Genomic DNA, 14,636 nt, shown 5'->3' on the forward strand with positions numbered 1-14,636 from the left:
AAGGAGAAGAGAGAGAGAGAGAGAGAGAGAGAGAGAGAGAGAGAGAGAGAGAGAGAGAGAGAGAGAGAGAGAGAGAGAGAGAGAGAGAGAGAGAGAGAGAGAGAGAGAAGAGAGAGAGAGAGAGAGAGAGAAGAGGAGAGAGGAGAGAGAGAGAGAGAGAGAGAGAGAGAAGGAGAGAAGAGAGAGAGAGAGGAGAGAGAGAGAGAGAGAGAGAGAGAGAGAGAGAGAGAGACATCCAGGAATGAGGAGAATAGGGTTGGGGAGAAGAGAAAGGGGAGGGAAGACCCCAGACCTGGAGCTCTGGAGAAGGGGACCCCAAGACTCTGGAGGAGGGAGACCCCAGGCCTGGAGATCTGAAGAAGGGGACCCCAGGTCTGGGGCTCTAGAGGAGGGGGATTCGAGTCTCAGAGTTCTGGAGAAAAGGGAGTCAGGGCTGCAGTTCTTTTTTTTTAATATTATTTTATTTTTTCCAATTACAAGTAAAGATTGATTTTAACATTCATTTAAAAATTCTGAGTTCCAGATTTTCTCCCTCCCCTCCTCACTTGTAAGCAGTTTGATATAGGTTACACAACATGTGCAATCATGTAAAACATCTCCATTGTTAGTCATGTTGTAAAAGAAGAAACAGACCAAAGAAAATGAAAAAAATAAAAGTAAAAATAGTATGCTTCGATTTGCATTTCAGACTCCATCAGTTCTTTCTCTGGAGGTGGAGAGCATTTTTCTTCAGGAGTCCTTTGGAATTGTCTTGGCTCATCATATTGCTGAGAATAGTTAAGTCATTCACGGCTGATCATCATACAATATTGCTGTTACTGTGTACAAAGTTCTCCTGGTTCTACTCACTTCACTTTGCATCAGTTCATGTAAATCCAGGTTTTTCTGAAATCCTCCTGCTCATCATTTCTTATAGCACAATAGTTTTCCATTACATTCATACACCACAATTTGTTCAGCCATTCCCCAACTGATGGGCATTCCCTCAATTTCCAATTCTTTGCCACCACAAAAAGAGCTGCTATAAATATTTTTGTACAAGTAGGACCTTTCCCTCCCCCCCTTTTTTTGATGAGGCAATTGGGATTAAGTGACTTGCCCAGAGTCACACAGCTAGTGAGGGTTATGTGTCTGAGGCCAGATTTGAACTCAGGTCCTTCTGACTCCAGGGCGAGTGCTTTCTCTCCCTTTTTTTTAAGCTCTTTGGGATACAGACCTAATAGTGGTATTGCTGGATCAAAGAGTTTGATTGCCCTTAGGCCATAGTCCTAAAATTGCTCTCCAGAATGGTTGGATCAGTTCACAACTCCACCAACAATGCATTAGTGTCAGGGCTAGAATTCTTAAGAAGTAGAGGGCACAGGCTATAATTCTGGAGAGGTAGTAAGGGAACAGAAGATATTAGGCAGAGGTCTGCAGCCTCAAGGCCACATGTGGCCCTCTAGGTCCTCAAGTTCGGCCTTTTCAGAGTCCACGTTTTACAGAGCAAATCCTTTTATTAAAGGGATTTGTTCTGTGAAGTCTGAATTAGTCAAAGGGCCGCATTTGAGGGCCTGGAGAGCCACATGTGGCCTCCAAGCTGCAAGTTCCCCACCCCTGATATGGGGTATGAAAGAATACAGAGCTCAAGGTTGGGGTAAAACGAGAGCTATGAAGGTCGTGTGATAGAATTGGAATTAAGAGAACTAGTAAAGTCACTGTACATTTTTATAGCATTACTATAAGTCTACAAATTGCTTTCTTCTCAAGAGCCAGGTAATGAGTCAGGAAATATAACCATTATTTTCCCACAGTGTATGCAGAAGAAGGCAGCTAGGTGGCACAGTGGATAGTGTATTGTTCCTGGAGTCAGGAAGACTCATCTTCCTGAGTTCAAATCTGACCTCAGCACTTTCTAGCTGGATGACCCTGGGCAAGTCACTTAAACCCATTTGCCTCAGTTTCCTCATCTGTAAAATGAGCTAGAGAAGGAAATGGCAAACCACTCCAGTGTCCGTGCCAAGAAAACCCCAAATGGGGTCATGGAGAGTGGAACACAGCTGAAATGACTGAACAATAACAATCTAGAAGGCAATCAGGATGGGGAGAGGTCTAGAAACCCTGCCATAGTTCCTTAGCTGAAGAAACTAAGGATGTTTTGCCTAAAGAGAGGACATGAAAGGTCTCATGATGAAGAGGGCTTAGATTTATTCTGGTTGGTCCCAGAGGGTAGAAGTAGGAGCAACAGGGAAGAAGTTGTGGAGGGGCAGATCTAGGTTCAATGGGAAGGGAAAACTTCCTAAAAATTAAAACTTTCCCAAAGTAAAATAGACTACCTCAGAAAGTAGTTTGGTTATCCATCCCTAGAAGTCTCCATACAGAGGCCAGATCCTCTGGAATATTGTGGGAGGAATCCCTGCTTTAGGTACGTAAAAGATTAGAAGGCTTCTGAAGTCCCTTCTAGCTCTGAGATTCTCTGCATCTGTGAAAGGATGAGCAGCCATCATTATAAACTCCTGTATCTTATATGTAATTTCATCTAAAACTGTAATAACTGGCATCAATAGTTCCTAACCTTTTTTTTTTTTTAGGCAATTGGGGTTAAGTGACTTGCCCAGCCTCACACAGCTAGTAAGTGTCAAGTGTTTGGTCTGAGGCCAGATTTGAACTTAAGTTCTCCTGACTTCAGGGCCGGTGTTCTATCTACTGCGCCACCTAGCTGCCCCAACCTTTTCCTTTTTAAAAGAAAAAAATACATTTTTGATATTTTTTGTCTTCGTGTCATAATCACTTCAACCTGTCCCCTATAATGAACCCTCCCTTATGACAAAAAAAACCCCCAATACCATGACTGCATCTGACAGCTGATGTAACATTCTGTCCCAAGAGTTCTTTGCCTCTCTGCTGTGAAAAGGGAAGTACACTTCATCTGTTCTTGTTGTTAGCCATTGATTTTTCAATTACTCAACATTCAACCTCCTTTTAATGATCTTTTCATTTACATTGTTATAGTCATTGTGCAGTATTGTTCTCTTGGTTCCGCTCAGTTCACCCTGCATCATTTCATATAAATCTCCCATGTTTATTGCGTTTTTCATATTCATCATTTCTTACTGCACAGCAATAATGCATTGCCTTTTCATACTGTTGTTGTTTGTTTTCAGGCATTCCCCAATTGAGAGGTACTCACTTTGTTTCCAGTTTTGTGTTACCACAAAGAAGGTTGTTATGAATACCTTAGTATACACTGGAACGTTTTTTCAGTCTTTGAATTATATTGGAACTTTGTTTCTGTCGTTGACTTCCTTTTAGGGTGTGCCCAGGAGCGAGATCACTGGGTTAAAAGGTTCAATCACTTTTCTTGCATAATTCCAATATGATATGTGGAATGGTTGGTTAGGCTACTTCACAGATCCACCAGGTGTGCATCAAAGTGCTGGTCTTCTTACCTCCCCATTTAAAAAAAATATACCCTTTTCCTAAAAGCTCTTTTGTCATTTCCTGAAGAAAATCTTCTCCATGAGGAGGGGATAATGCCAATGGCGATACTATACAATACTCATTGTAACTCCTATTTATGTATTTTAAAGGTCACAGAGTTCTTTTCTGACTATATCCTACATCTAGTACTTTTTTTCTGTATCAGTACACTATCTTGTGGCAAGAAGAAATGAAGTGCTTATCTGCTGTAAGAAGAAAAAAGCCCACTTATCTCTTCCTTTTCTGACATTTTAATATGCTGTAGCCCTCTCACACACTTAGTACATCAGGGTATATTTATCAGAAGTTTTATTCTTGGGGCAGCTAGGTGGTGCAGTGGATAGAGCACCAGCCCTGGAGTCAGGAGGACCAGAGCTCAAATCTGGTCTCAGACCAGACACTTGACACTTATTAACTGTGTGACCCTGGGCAAGTCACTTAACCACAATTACCTCACAAAAAGGAAAAAAAATAGTTTTATTCTTCCATCTCCATCTTTGCTAGATTGTAAGTTCTCTATGGGTAGTTTCAAAGTTTTATTTATCTTTGTAGCTGGCATAGCAGCCAGTGCAATACATTGTGCATGGTCAGGTATTGTCATGTCATGGAAGTCTTGTTAGGCATGGATGGAGTCAGGAGAACTAGCTTTTAATCCTGCCTTGAACACTTAATATCTGCATGATTGAGAAAATCATATTCCTGACATGACCTTCAGTTTCCCCATCTGTAAAATAAAGAGAGTGTATACTATTCATGGGTTTGTGAGGAAAGTGCTTTACAAACCTTAAAACACTATAAAAATGGTAGCTGCTAGCAAGCATGTGAGAAATGTTTTTGAATGACTTTTGAATAATTCAGATTGATTCAGCAAAAGATTATTGTGTCTAACATGTACCAGACATCCAAAAATTCTACTGGGAGGGTACAACATATGCACAGATATATAAATACAAAGTAATTTCAGGGGGAGAGAGTGCTAACAACTGGAGGAATCAAGAAAAAAATCTAGTGCAGGAGGTCACACCTGAGCCATAATTTGAAGGAAGCTAGATGGAGGTAAGGAATGTGCATTCCAGACATAGAAGACAGTCATGCAAAAGCATGAAGGTAGGAAATGGAATGTCTTGTATAGTGAACAGCAAGTCAGTTTGACTAGAACAAAGAGCATGTAAAGGGGAATATTATTTAAAAAAAAACACCCGGAAAGATTGATGGGAGCCAGTTTGTGGAGGACTTTAAATGCCATGCTGAGGCGTTTGTATTTTATCCTAGCAATAGTAGATCTTATTTGAGGATTTTTGAGTAAGGGATGACATGCACTCACTGCAGCAATTGGAATGAGAGCTCTTGAATCAAAGGCTCCTTTAAAAAAAAAATGAGACTTGATCAGTTTCTCCAACTCCTTCATCTTGTAGTGAATGCTTCTCCAAATGAGTGATTCTTTGGTAACCCAGCCACTGCACTAGGGAAGGAAAAAGGAAGCCAACACGAGAATTACATGTCCAAAAGAGATCTATTAAAGGATTTTCTTTATACTTGGCAGAAGACAGGAGTGGGGTGCTCAATCTTCCAAATCTTTGTTTAGATTGGGGTAATACGATAGTACAGTAAAACTCCTCTCAGAGATGGCTTCCTACCTTTCCCTTTCATATAGGAAAAGTTCCATCTCCACCATGTCTAAGAAATACTTGTTTTTCAGGAGTTCCAAGACTGTAACTGGTGGGGAGCAGGGTGCTGTCTGCTGCCTCTCCTTTCAAATCAATGCCTTAGGATCTTTGAGCTCAGTCAATGAAAATGAGAGTATAAGACTGTAGTGTTTCCCTATTTAGCAAGGTTAGATAACAACAGGGATGTAAAGGATCTTATCTATAATGCCACTCGCTACTGGGCTGCTCAAGTTTCAGATGGATACTTACCTATGAAGTTATAATTGAGGTAAGAGTGAGAGACAGCTGATTTTAGGGATGAAGGCAAAAGAAAGCAAGAAGCAATTAATTCTTAAATAATGCTAACCAATTGATTAATAGGCATGAATCTTCCAAGGGAATTCTGCCTCTTAAAGTGTCTGCCAAATGCCAGTAGAATGAGTATGGGTTATTTTCACAAGTAAAATGTCAAAGACCTTATGGAGGTACTTATGGTCCTTCCCCCCTCCCCACAACCCAGTCACCAGGATTCTACAAAAGGAGTGCTAACTAGGAGACTATGGGAGAGAGAAACACTTTTCAAAGTACACAAATATCCTAATGGGGGAAAAGGTCTTAATCATTAATATGGTTATGTGTATGTGTATGTGTATGTACATGCATGTATATGCATGACTTACATTGAAGGAACCACTCCCGGGCCTACAGGAGCTAGAGAAGACCCAGTCCCTTATCCTAAGGGACCTCCTCTAATCTGAACCCAGGAATATGTTCTGACCAGGTTCAGTCTTGGGGGACCCTGGCCTCTAATGAGAAGGTAGATTAGGCTCTTTTTTCTCACTTATTGGTTTATCAAACCCAGGTGCCCTGGGGACATGTTCTTTAAAGCTTAAGTTATGGCTGATGTCTAGGTCTCCCCAAAGGAGGGGGGTGGTAAACATACTCAGTGTACAATGTGAATTAAGTATAGGGCAGGTATGGTATTTCCAAAAGAAATACTAAGGGACACAAAAGACTCACAGCCTCCATTGACAGAACAACTTTAAACAAGATTCAGTAATTTATAGCTTCCATCTTACTCTCTTGGGAGGCTGATACTTAAATTTTATTAGAACATAAAGCAGTTTACAAGACTGCTCATTAGCCATTTTACAATTCAGCTTGGTTCTACACCATCCAAATGACTCCTGGTTCATGTCCTCTGGTAAAAAATGGGCCAGGCTTGGGTCAATTCTCTTCTTGGTTATTTTCTCCAAGAATACTTAAGTAGTTGCCAGACACTCCTCACCTTGACTGTCAGCTGCAACCCAATGAGACCTAGGACCTCCAGATCTCTCAGACTCACAAGGTCACCTCCAAGCCTGGACACCTTGAGAATGACGTTCAATCACCTACTTGGGAAAGGAAATACAAAGCAGAAAAGGCAGCCAGAGGCCTAGGAGAAAGCTTGTCCAATTAAGTCCATACTTCACTCATGACTAGTGGCTGGGCTGGGAGAAAGACCATAGCCCATCCCTCTCATGGGGAGTCTAGAGACAAACTATATGACATGTGGACTGCTGTTTGTCCTTTGTTCTTGAAGAGGACCATGACATCAGGGAGATAAGCCATGACATACAAGTGAATTGGATTTAAGTGAGGGAGGGCTGTGCAAAGTCACCAGCCTCACTTTCTCCTCTGGAGCTATCTGGGTCTAGTGGCCAGATATGGATCAGGAAAACTGGAGATGGCCCAGGATGCAGTGGGGGACCTTGGCTTTTTCAAGCTAAGGTCTTTAACGGGTCTTAGTCTGAATAAGGCAGAACCCATTCAGTGATTAAGGATCAATAAAATGAGGCAAAGAATGTCCTCTTAAAAAAATAATAAATCTGGGAGGGGAAGACCTTCAGGGTTTCTGGCCAAAATAGAAACAATTGTTACTAATATTCATCGTGAGCCAATCAGGGCCCAAACAATGACCAAGTAGGGCTTGGTCTGGAACCAGTGATTTGGGGGTTAAGGCTGGTCTTTAAGATAAAAAACCAAAACCAAAAAAAGTTTCAGAGATTAAAATTTATATTTCCTTTGGGCAGAACACTGGCAGGTAAGGGTGTGATATCCTATGTGGAAACTGAAGGAAGAAAGAAAGAGGAGAGGAGAGGAGAGGAGAGGAGAGGAGAGGAGAGAGAGAGAGAGAGAGAGAGAGAGAGAGAGAGAGAGAGAGAGAGAGAGAGAGAGAGAAAGAGAGAGAGAAAGAAAGAGAGAGAGAAAGAGAGAAAGAGAGAAAGAAAGAAAGAGAAAGAGAGAGAGAGAGAGAGAAAGAGAGAAAGAGAGAGAGAAGAGAGAAAGAGAGAAAGAAAAAAGAGAAAGAAAGAAAGAAAGAAAGAAAGAAAGAAAGAAAGAAAGAAAGAAAGAAAGAAAGAAAGAAAGAAAGAAAGAAAGAAGCAATGTTGCCCAACTCGAAGTTCTCTACTCACAGGGGTTGCTTGATTGGCCTTTGTTCTGGAAGAGGATCATGACATCAGGGAGGTGATGCCATGACATGCAAATGAGTTGGATTTAAGTGAGAAAGGGCTCACAGTCTGGAAGCCATCTCTCCTTTTCAAAGTTTATAGAGTCTTCAGCTCCTTCAGATCAGCAGCCAATAAGGCAGTCACATCATCATTTCAAAACACCGATGTTCTTCAGTACTGATATTGAGGTTTAGGAGTGCTGGAAACACAAAATCAGAACACACAGGTCCTGCCTAAAAGAATTTGACCTAAGCCTTCTTTCAGCCAAAGGCAAGGTTTATTAGAACATCTGTCATATTGGGCAGACTCGTAAGGAGTCTGAACATTAGTAAGCTATTGGCTAGATTATAAGAATCTAAGCAGTGGCTAGATATAAGAATTCGAGCAGTGGCTAGATTTTAAGAATCTAAACCTTTGGCTAGATTATAAGAATCTCAGCAGGGGCTAGATTATAAGAATCTAAGCTTTTGGCTAGATTGTAAGAATCTGAGCACCTTAATGGAGACAAGATGGGACCTTATATACAGAAAGACTATGGGAGGGATCTAGGAGTGGCCAAGTAGTCTATGAGGTAATAGAACTCCAGGGACCTGGACCTGTGGCCAAGGGAGAATGCAGCCTAGATAGGAGTAAGGGTGGGAAGTGGCCTGGGGCCATAGGGAGATAACAGAATTGGGAGATTAGGTGTAACCTCAATGAAAGGCCAGTTGATGGGATTATAGCCTCAGGCAAACACCAGAGATTTGGCCATATGGGAAAGTCCAGGGTTATTTTCTTTTTGGGGTCTAGATCCCATCCTCATCACTGAGACAATTCATGGCCAAGTTCATCCCTATCAGACCTAAAGGCTGAGTCACCATATCCATAAAGTCTCCAGGGAAACTCCAGGCACATACTCCTTGGGATGGCCCTGATAGGCCAATTCAACCTCTCCCACACATAGGTCTGTCTTCTATAGCAAACAATATCAATTAATTTATGTTGCCCAGAATGAGGAAAGATACCACTTGTAGTTAGAAAATTCTAAAACACAAATATATCCCTATAAATATTAAAACAAAGGTTACTGAAAGCACATACTAGATACCATTGCACTTACAATTTAACAGGCTCTGCAACACAAATGTGAATGAATAAATGAATGCGTACTAAGTACTAAGGGCTTACTACATTATGAGGCCCTGGGCTAAAACCCAGAGATACAAGTACAAGCAAGCAAGATAGTCACTGTCCTCAAAGAACTTAAATTCTGTTTGGGGGAGACGGTCATACAGGTGGGAGAGGGGTGGTCAGGGAGGAGTTTTTGATTAGGGATGCCAGAAGAAATGGTGACTGAAAGCACAGAACAACTGAATAATAGTCCTTTCCAAGAATGATAGTGTCGACTACTGTTCTTGGGTGGGTAAGAGGGGAACTGAGAGGAAAAAAGGGAAAGTACACATACAGCAGCATGGAATGGAAAAATCCTAGAAGTGGCATGGTGGTCCTGGAGGTGGGCAATTGGGAGCATCAATTTGACATATCTGGGTGAGAGAGATTAGTAGAAGGGACACCGAATAGCAGACATTTCAATAATCCAGGATAGAAGATAAGCAACTGAGGGTAGACTCTGTGTGAGTGGAAAGGAGGGGATAGATCCAATAATGCTGCACAAATGACTAGATACGGGGATTTGGGGAAAAGGAAAAGTCAAGGATGAATCCAAAGTTGGGTGATTAGAAGGACCTCAATGAACCAGTGATGACATCAATGAATGGGTGTTGAACATAAATATTAATTCAGTTTGGATATATTAACTCTGAAATGACTAGAGGATCACTAAGTGGAACTGTTACAGCAAGCACTTGGTAATGAATTCAGGAGAAATATTATGACTGGATACTTAGATTTGGGTGTGACCCTGAGAAAGCCAATGAAATCAAAGGATTTTATTGATAAAATTTATAAAAAAGGATATTATATTTAGTTAGAGGTACTGAAGCCCAACCCCATTCATTTTATGGACACAGAAGCTAAATCCTAGAATGGTGAAATGACCTGTCCAGGGTCAAACGACTAATAAATGTCTGAAGGAGGATTCAAAGTCAAGGCTTCCTGACTAAGTCTAGCTTTCTTCTGACTACCCCCTCACCCAATTTCCCCTGTCTTCTATCATCCCCCATCCTTCTCTTATCCCTTCCTCTCCTACTTTTCTCTGTAGGGTAAGTAAGAGAGATTTCTATACCCAGTTGATGATGCATGTTATTCCCTCTTTGAGCCAGTTCTGATGAAGGTAAGGTTCACTCACTCCCCTTCACCTCCCCCCTCTTCCCCTCCACTGCAAGTTCTTTCTTGCCTCTTTTATGTGAGATAATTTACCCCATTCTATCTCTCCCTTTCTCTTTCTCCTAGTACATTCCTCTCTCACCCCTTAATTTTATTTTTTAGATGTCATCCTTTCATATTCAACTCACACCTATGCCCTCTGTCCATATATACTTCTTCTTCTAACTACCCTAATAATGAGAAAGGTCTTATGAGTTACAAATATCATCTTCCCATGTAGGAATATAAACAGTTTAATCTTATTAAGTCCCTTATGATTTCCCTTTCCTGTTTACCTTTTTATGCTTCTCTTGAGTCTTGTATTTGAAAGTCAAATTTTCTATTCAGCTCTGGTCTTTTCATCAAGAATGCTTGAAAGTCCTCTATCTCATTGAATATCCATTTTTTCACCTAAAGGATAATACTCAGTTTTGCTGGGTAGGTGATTCTTGCATGTAATCCTACTCATTTGCCCTCCAGAATTTGATATTCCAAGCCCTCCAATTCTTTAATTTAGAAGCTGCTAAATCTTGTGTTATCCTGACTGTGACTCCACCATACTTGAAATGTTTTTTTTTTCTAGCTGCTTGCAATATTTTCTCCTTGACCTGGGAGCTCTAGAATTTGGCTATAATATTCCTGGAAGTTTTCATTTTGGCATCTCTTTCAGGAGGTGATCAGTGGATTCTTTCGATTTCTATTTTACCCTCTAGTTCTAGACTATCAAGGAAGTTTTCCTTGATAATTTCTTGAAAGATGGTGTCTAGACTCTTTTTTTGATCATGGCTTTCAGGTAGTCCAGTAATTTTTAAATTATCTCTCCTGGATCTATTTTCTAGGTCATTTGTTTTTCCAATGAGATATTTCACATTGTTTTCTATTTTTTCATTCTTTTGGTTTTGTTTTATTGTTTCTTGATTTCTCATAAAGTCATTAGCTTCCATTTGCTCCATTCTATTTTTTTGGGGGGGGATTTCTTTTTTGTTATTGTTTTTTAAAACAATTTTTAAAAAAAATTTTAACATGTGTTTTTAAAACTTTGGGTTACAAATTTTCTCCCTTCCTCCCTCCCCACCCACCCTCATTGAAAAGGCAAGCAACTCAATACAGTCTACAGATATGTAATCATGCAAAACACTTCCATAGTAGTCATGTTGTGAAAAAGTAAGTATATTTCCCTTCATCCTATCCTACCCCCCATTTATTCTATTCTCTCTTTTGACCCTGTCCCTCCTCAGAAGTGTTTGCTTCTGATTATCCCTCCCCCAATCTGCCCTCCCCTCTATCATCCCCCTGCTCTCTTGTCCCCTTCCCCCCTTATTTTCCTGTAGGGTAAGATAGATTTCCATACCCAATTGTGTATGTTATTCCCTCCTTAAGCCAAATCCTATGAGAATAAGATTCACTCATTCCCTCTCACCTTCCCCATTTCCCCTCCACTGTAAAAGCCTTTTCTTGTCTGTTTCATGTGAGATAATTTACCCCATTCTACCTCTCCCTTTCTCCTTCTCCCAGTATAATCCTCTCTCACCCCTTAATTTTATTTTCCAGATATCATCCCTTCATCTTCAGCTCACCCTGTCCCTTCTATCTATCTATCTATCTATACATACATACATATAATTTTTCCCTCCCACTACCCTAATACTGACAAAGGACTCATGAGTTACAAATATCATCTTTCCATGCAGGAATGTAAACAGTTCAACCTTAATAAGTCTCTTATGATTTCTCTTTCCTGTTTACCTCTTCACATTTCACTTGAGTCTTGTATTTGAAAGTCAAATTTTCTATTCAGCTCTGGTCTTTTCATCAAGAATGCTTGAAAGTCCTCTATTTCACTGAATGACCATTTTTTACCCTGAAGGATTATACTCAGTTTTGCTGGGTAGGTGATTCTTGGTTGTAATCCTATCTCCTTTGCCCTCCAATATTATATTCCATGCCCTCAGTCCTTAATGTAGAAGCTGCTAAATCTTGTGTTATCCTGATTGTGTTTCCACAATACTTGAATTGTTTCTTTCTGGCTGCTTGCAATATTTTCTCCTTGACCTGGGAATTCTGGAATTTGACTACAATATTCCTAGGAGTTTTCCTTTGGGGATCTCTTTCAGCAGAAGATCGGTAGATTCTTTCAGTTACTTTTTTGCCCTCTGGTTCTAAAATATCAGGGCAGTTTTCCTTGATAATTTCTTGAAAGATGATGTCTAGGCTCTTTTTTTGATCATGGCTTTCAGATAGTCCAATAATTTTTAAATTCTCTCTCCTGGATCTATTTTCCAGGTCAGTTGTTTTTCCAATGAGATATTTCACATTCTCTTCTATTTTGTCATTCTTTTGGATTAGTTTTACAATGCCTCAATTTCTCATAAAGTCACTAGCTTTCAATTGCTCCATTCTAATTTTTAAGGAAGTATTTTCTTCAGTAAGCTTTTGGACTTCCTTTTCCATTTGGCCAATTTTGCTTTTTAGGTCATCCTCCTCCTCATTAGTTTTTCGGACTTCTTTTGCCATTTAGGTAAGGCTATTTTTTTAATATAAATTTATTTATTTTTAGTTTTCAATATTCACTTCCACAAGTTTTTAAGTTCCAAATTTCTCACCTCTCCCCCCACCCCAAGATGGCATGCATTCTGAATACCCCTTCCCCTGGTCTGCCTTCTCTTCTATCTCTCCCCCCTCCCTTCTCTTATCCCGTTCCCCTTCTATTTTCCTGTAAAGCAGGATAGACTTCTGTTAGGTAAGGCTATTTTTTAAGATGTTATTTTCTTTAGCATTTTTTTGGGTCTCCTTTAGCAAGCTGTTGACTTGTTTTTCATGATTTTCTTGCATCACTCTCAGTTTTTCCTCTACTTCTCTTACTTGCTTCTCAAAATCCTTTTGAGCTCTTCCATGGCCTGTAACAAATTCATATTTTTCTTGGAGGCTTGAGATGTAGGAGCTTTGGCTTTGTTGTCTTCTTCTGGTTGTATGTTTTGATCTTCTTTGTCACCAAAGTAAGATAATATAGTCTGACTCTTTTTGAGCTGCTTGCTTATGATCTCAGCCAATTACTTGAGTTATAAACTCTTTGTTAAGGTAGGAGTCTGTTTCCAATGTGGAGAATGTACTGTCCCAAGCTTCAGGGGTTTTGTGTAGCTGTTTTCAAAGATACTTCTAGGGACCTGTAAATTTTCAGTTCTTCCAAGGTGCTATGCTCAAGGGTGAGGTGTTTACTCCTTTCCTGCCCTATGCTCTGGTCTATGAGTGATCACAAGCACTCTTTTCTGTCTTGGAACTGTGAGGAAGATTTTCTCTTCACTTCCACTAGAAGCTCCACCACGCCAGTGCTTGTCCTCTCCCCAGGACAGCCACTCAGAACTGTGACTCAGATCCAAGTATGGGCAAAGCAAGAGAATCCTGCACCAGCAGAGATATCCCTGCAATCCCCCTCTGATCAACCACTCGATTTCCCCTCAGTCTGTGGGCCACAAGCTCAGGAGGCAGCCGCCACCCTGGGGCCAAGCTTGGGGAATGGGGCTGGGACCCTGCTCTTCTCTCTCACCACCACAGAAACAGACTTTTCCCACTGACCTTCTAAGTTGTCTTTGGCGTTTGTGGGTTGAGAGTTCTGGAAACTGCCACAGCTGCCTGCAATTCAGTCCTCTGAGGCCTGCTCCAGGTCTGATGTGGCCCGCGTGCCCATGCCAAACTGCGTTCCTCTTCCAGCCTGGCATGATATACCTTTCTGATCAACCATCCATGTTGTCCTGGGCTGGAAATTTGTTTCACTTTGTCTTTTTGTGGGTTCTGCAGCTTTAGAATTTGTTTAGAGCCATTTTTTATAGGTATTTGGAGGGGTTTGGGGGAGAGCTCAAGCAAGTCACTGCTTTTACTCCTCCATCTTCGCTCTTCCCCCTCTCTCTCCATTCTAAGTTTTAAGGAACTATTTTCTTCAGTGAGCTTTTGGACCTCTTTTTCCATTTGGCCAATTCTGCTTTTTAAGGCATTCTTCTCCCCATTGGCTTTTGGACCTCTTTTACCATTTGGCCTACTTTGATTTTTAAAGTTTTATTTTTTTCCAGTATTTTTTGGTGTCTCCTTTACCAAGCTGTTGACTCATTTTTCATGATTTTCTTGTATGATTCTCATTTCTCTTCCCAGCTTTTCCTCTACCTCTCTCACTTGATTTTCAAAATCCTTTTTTAGCTCTTCCATGACCTGAGACCAAATTATATTTTTCTTGAATGCTTTGGATGTAGGAGCTTTGATTTTGTTCTCTCCTTCTGAGTGTGTTTTGATCTTCCTTGTCACCATAATAACTTTCAATAGTCAGAGTTTTTTCTATTGTTTGCTTATTTTCCCAGCCTATTAGTTGACTTTTAACTCTTTGTTAAAGTAGGGCTCTGCTTTCAAGGTGGAGGGTGCATTGTCCCAAGCTTCAGGGGTTTTGTGTAGCTGTTTTCAGAGATATTTCTAGGGACCTGTAAGTTTTTAGTTCTTCAAAGGTGGTATGATCTAAGGAGAGGTGTGTTTACCACTCTCCTGGCCTGTGCTCTGGTCTGTGAGGGACCACAAGCACTCTTTTCTGCCCTGGAACTGTGAGGGGGTTGACCCCTCTGCTACAGCTGCACGATCTGCTATGCTAATGCTCCTCCTTGCCCTGGGACTGCCACCCAGGACTGCAACCTGGATCTGAGTATAAGCAAAGCAATAGAATCTTGTCCCAGTGTTAGCAAAAAGACCTCCGTAATAA

Source organism: Phascolarctos cinereus, unplaced genomic scaffold, assembly GCF_003287225.1.
Source record: "Phascolarctos cinereus isolate Bilbo 61053 unplaced genomic scaffold, phaCin_HiC Scaffold_4;HRSCAF=312, whole genome shotgun sequence".
Classification (NCBI taxonomy): Eukaryota; Metazoa; Chordata; class Mammalia; order Diprotodontia; family Phascolarctidae; genus Phascolarctos; species Phascolarctos cinereus.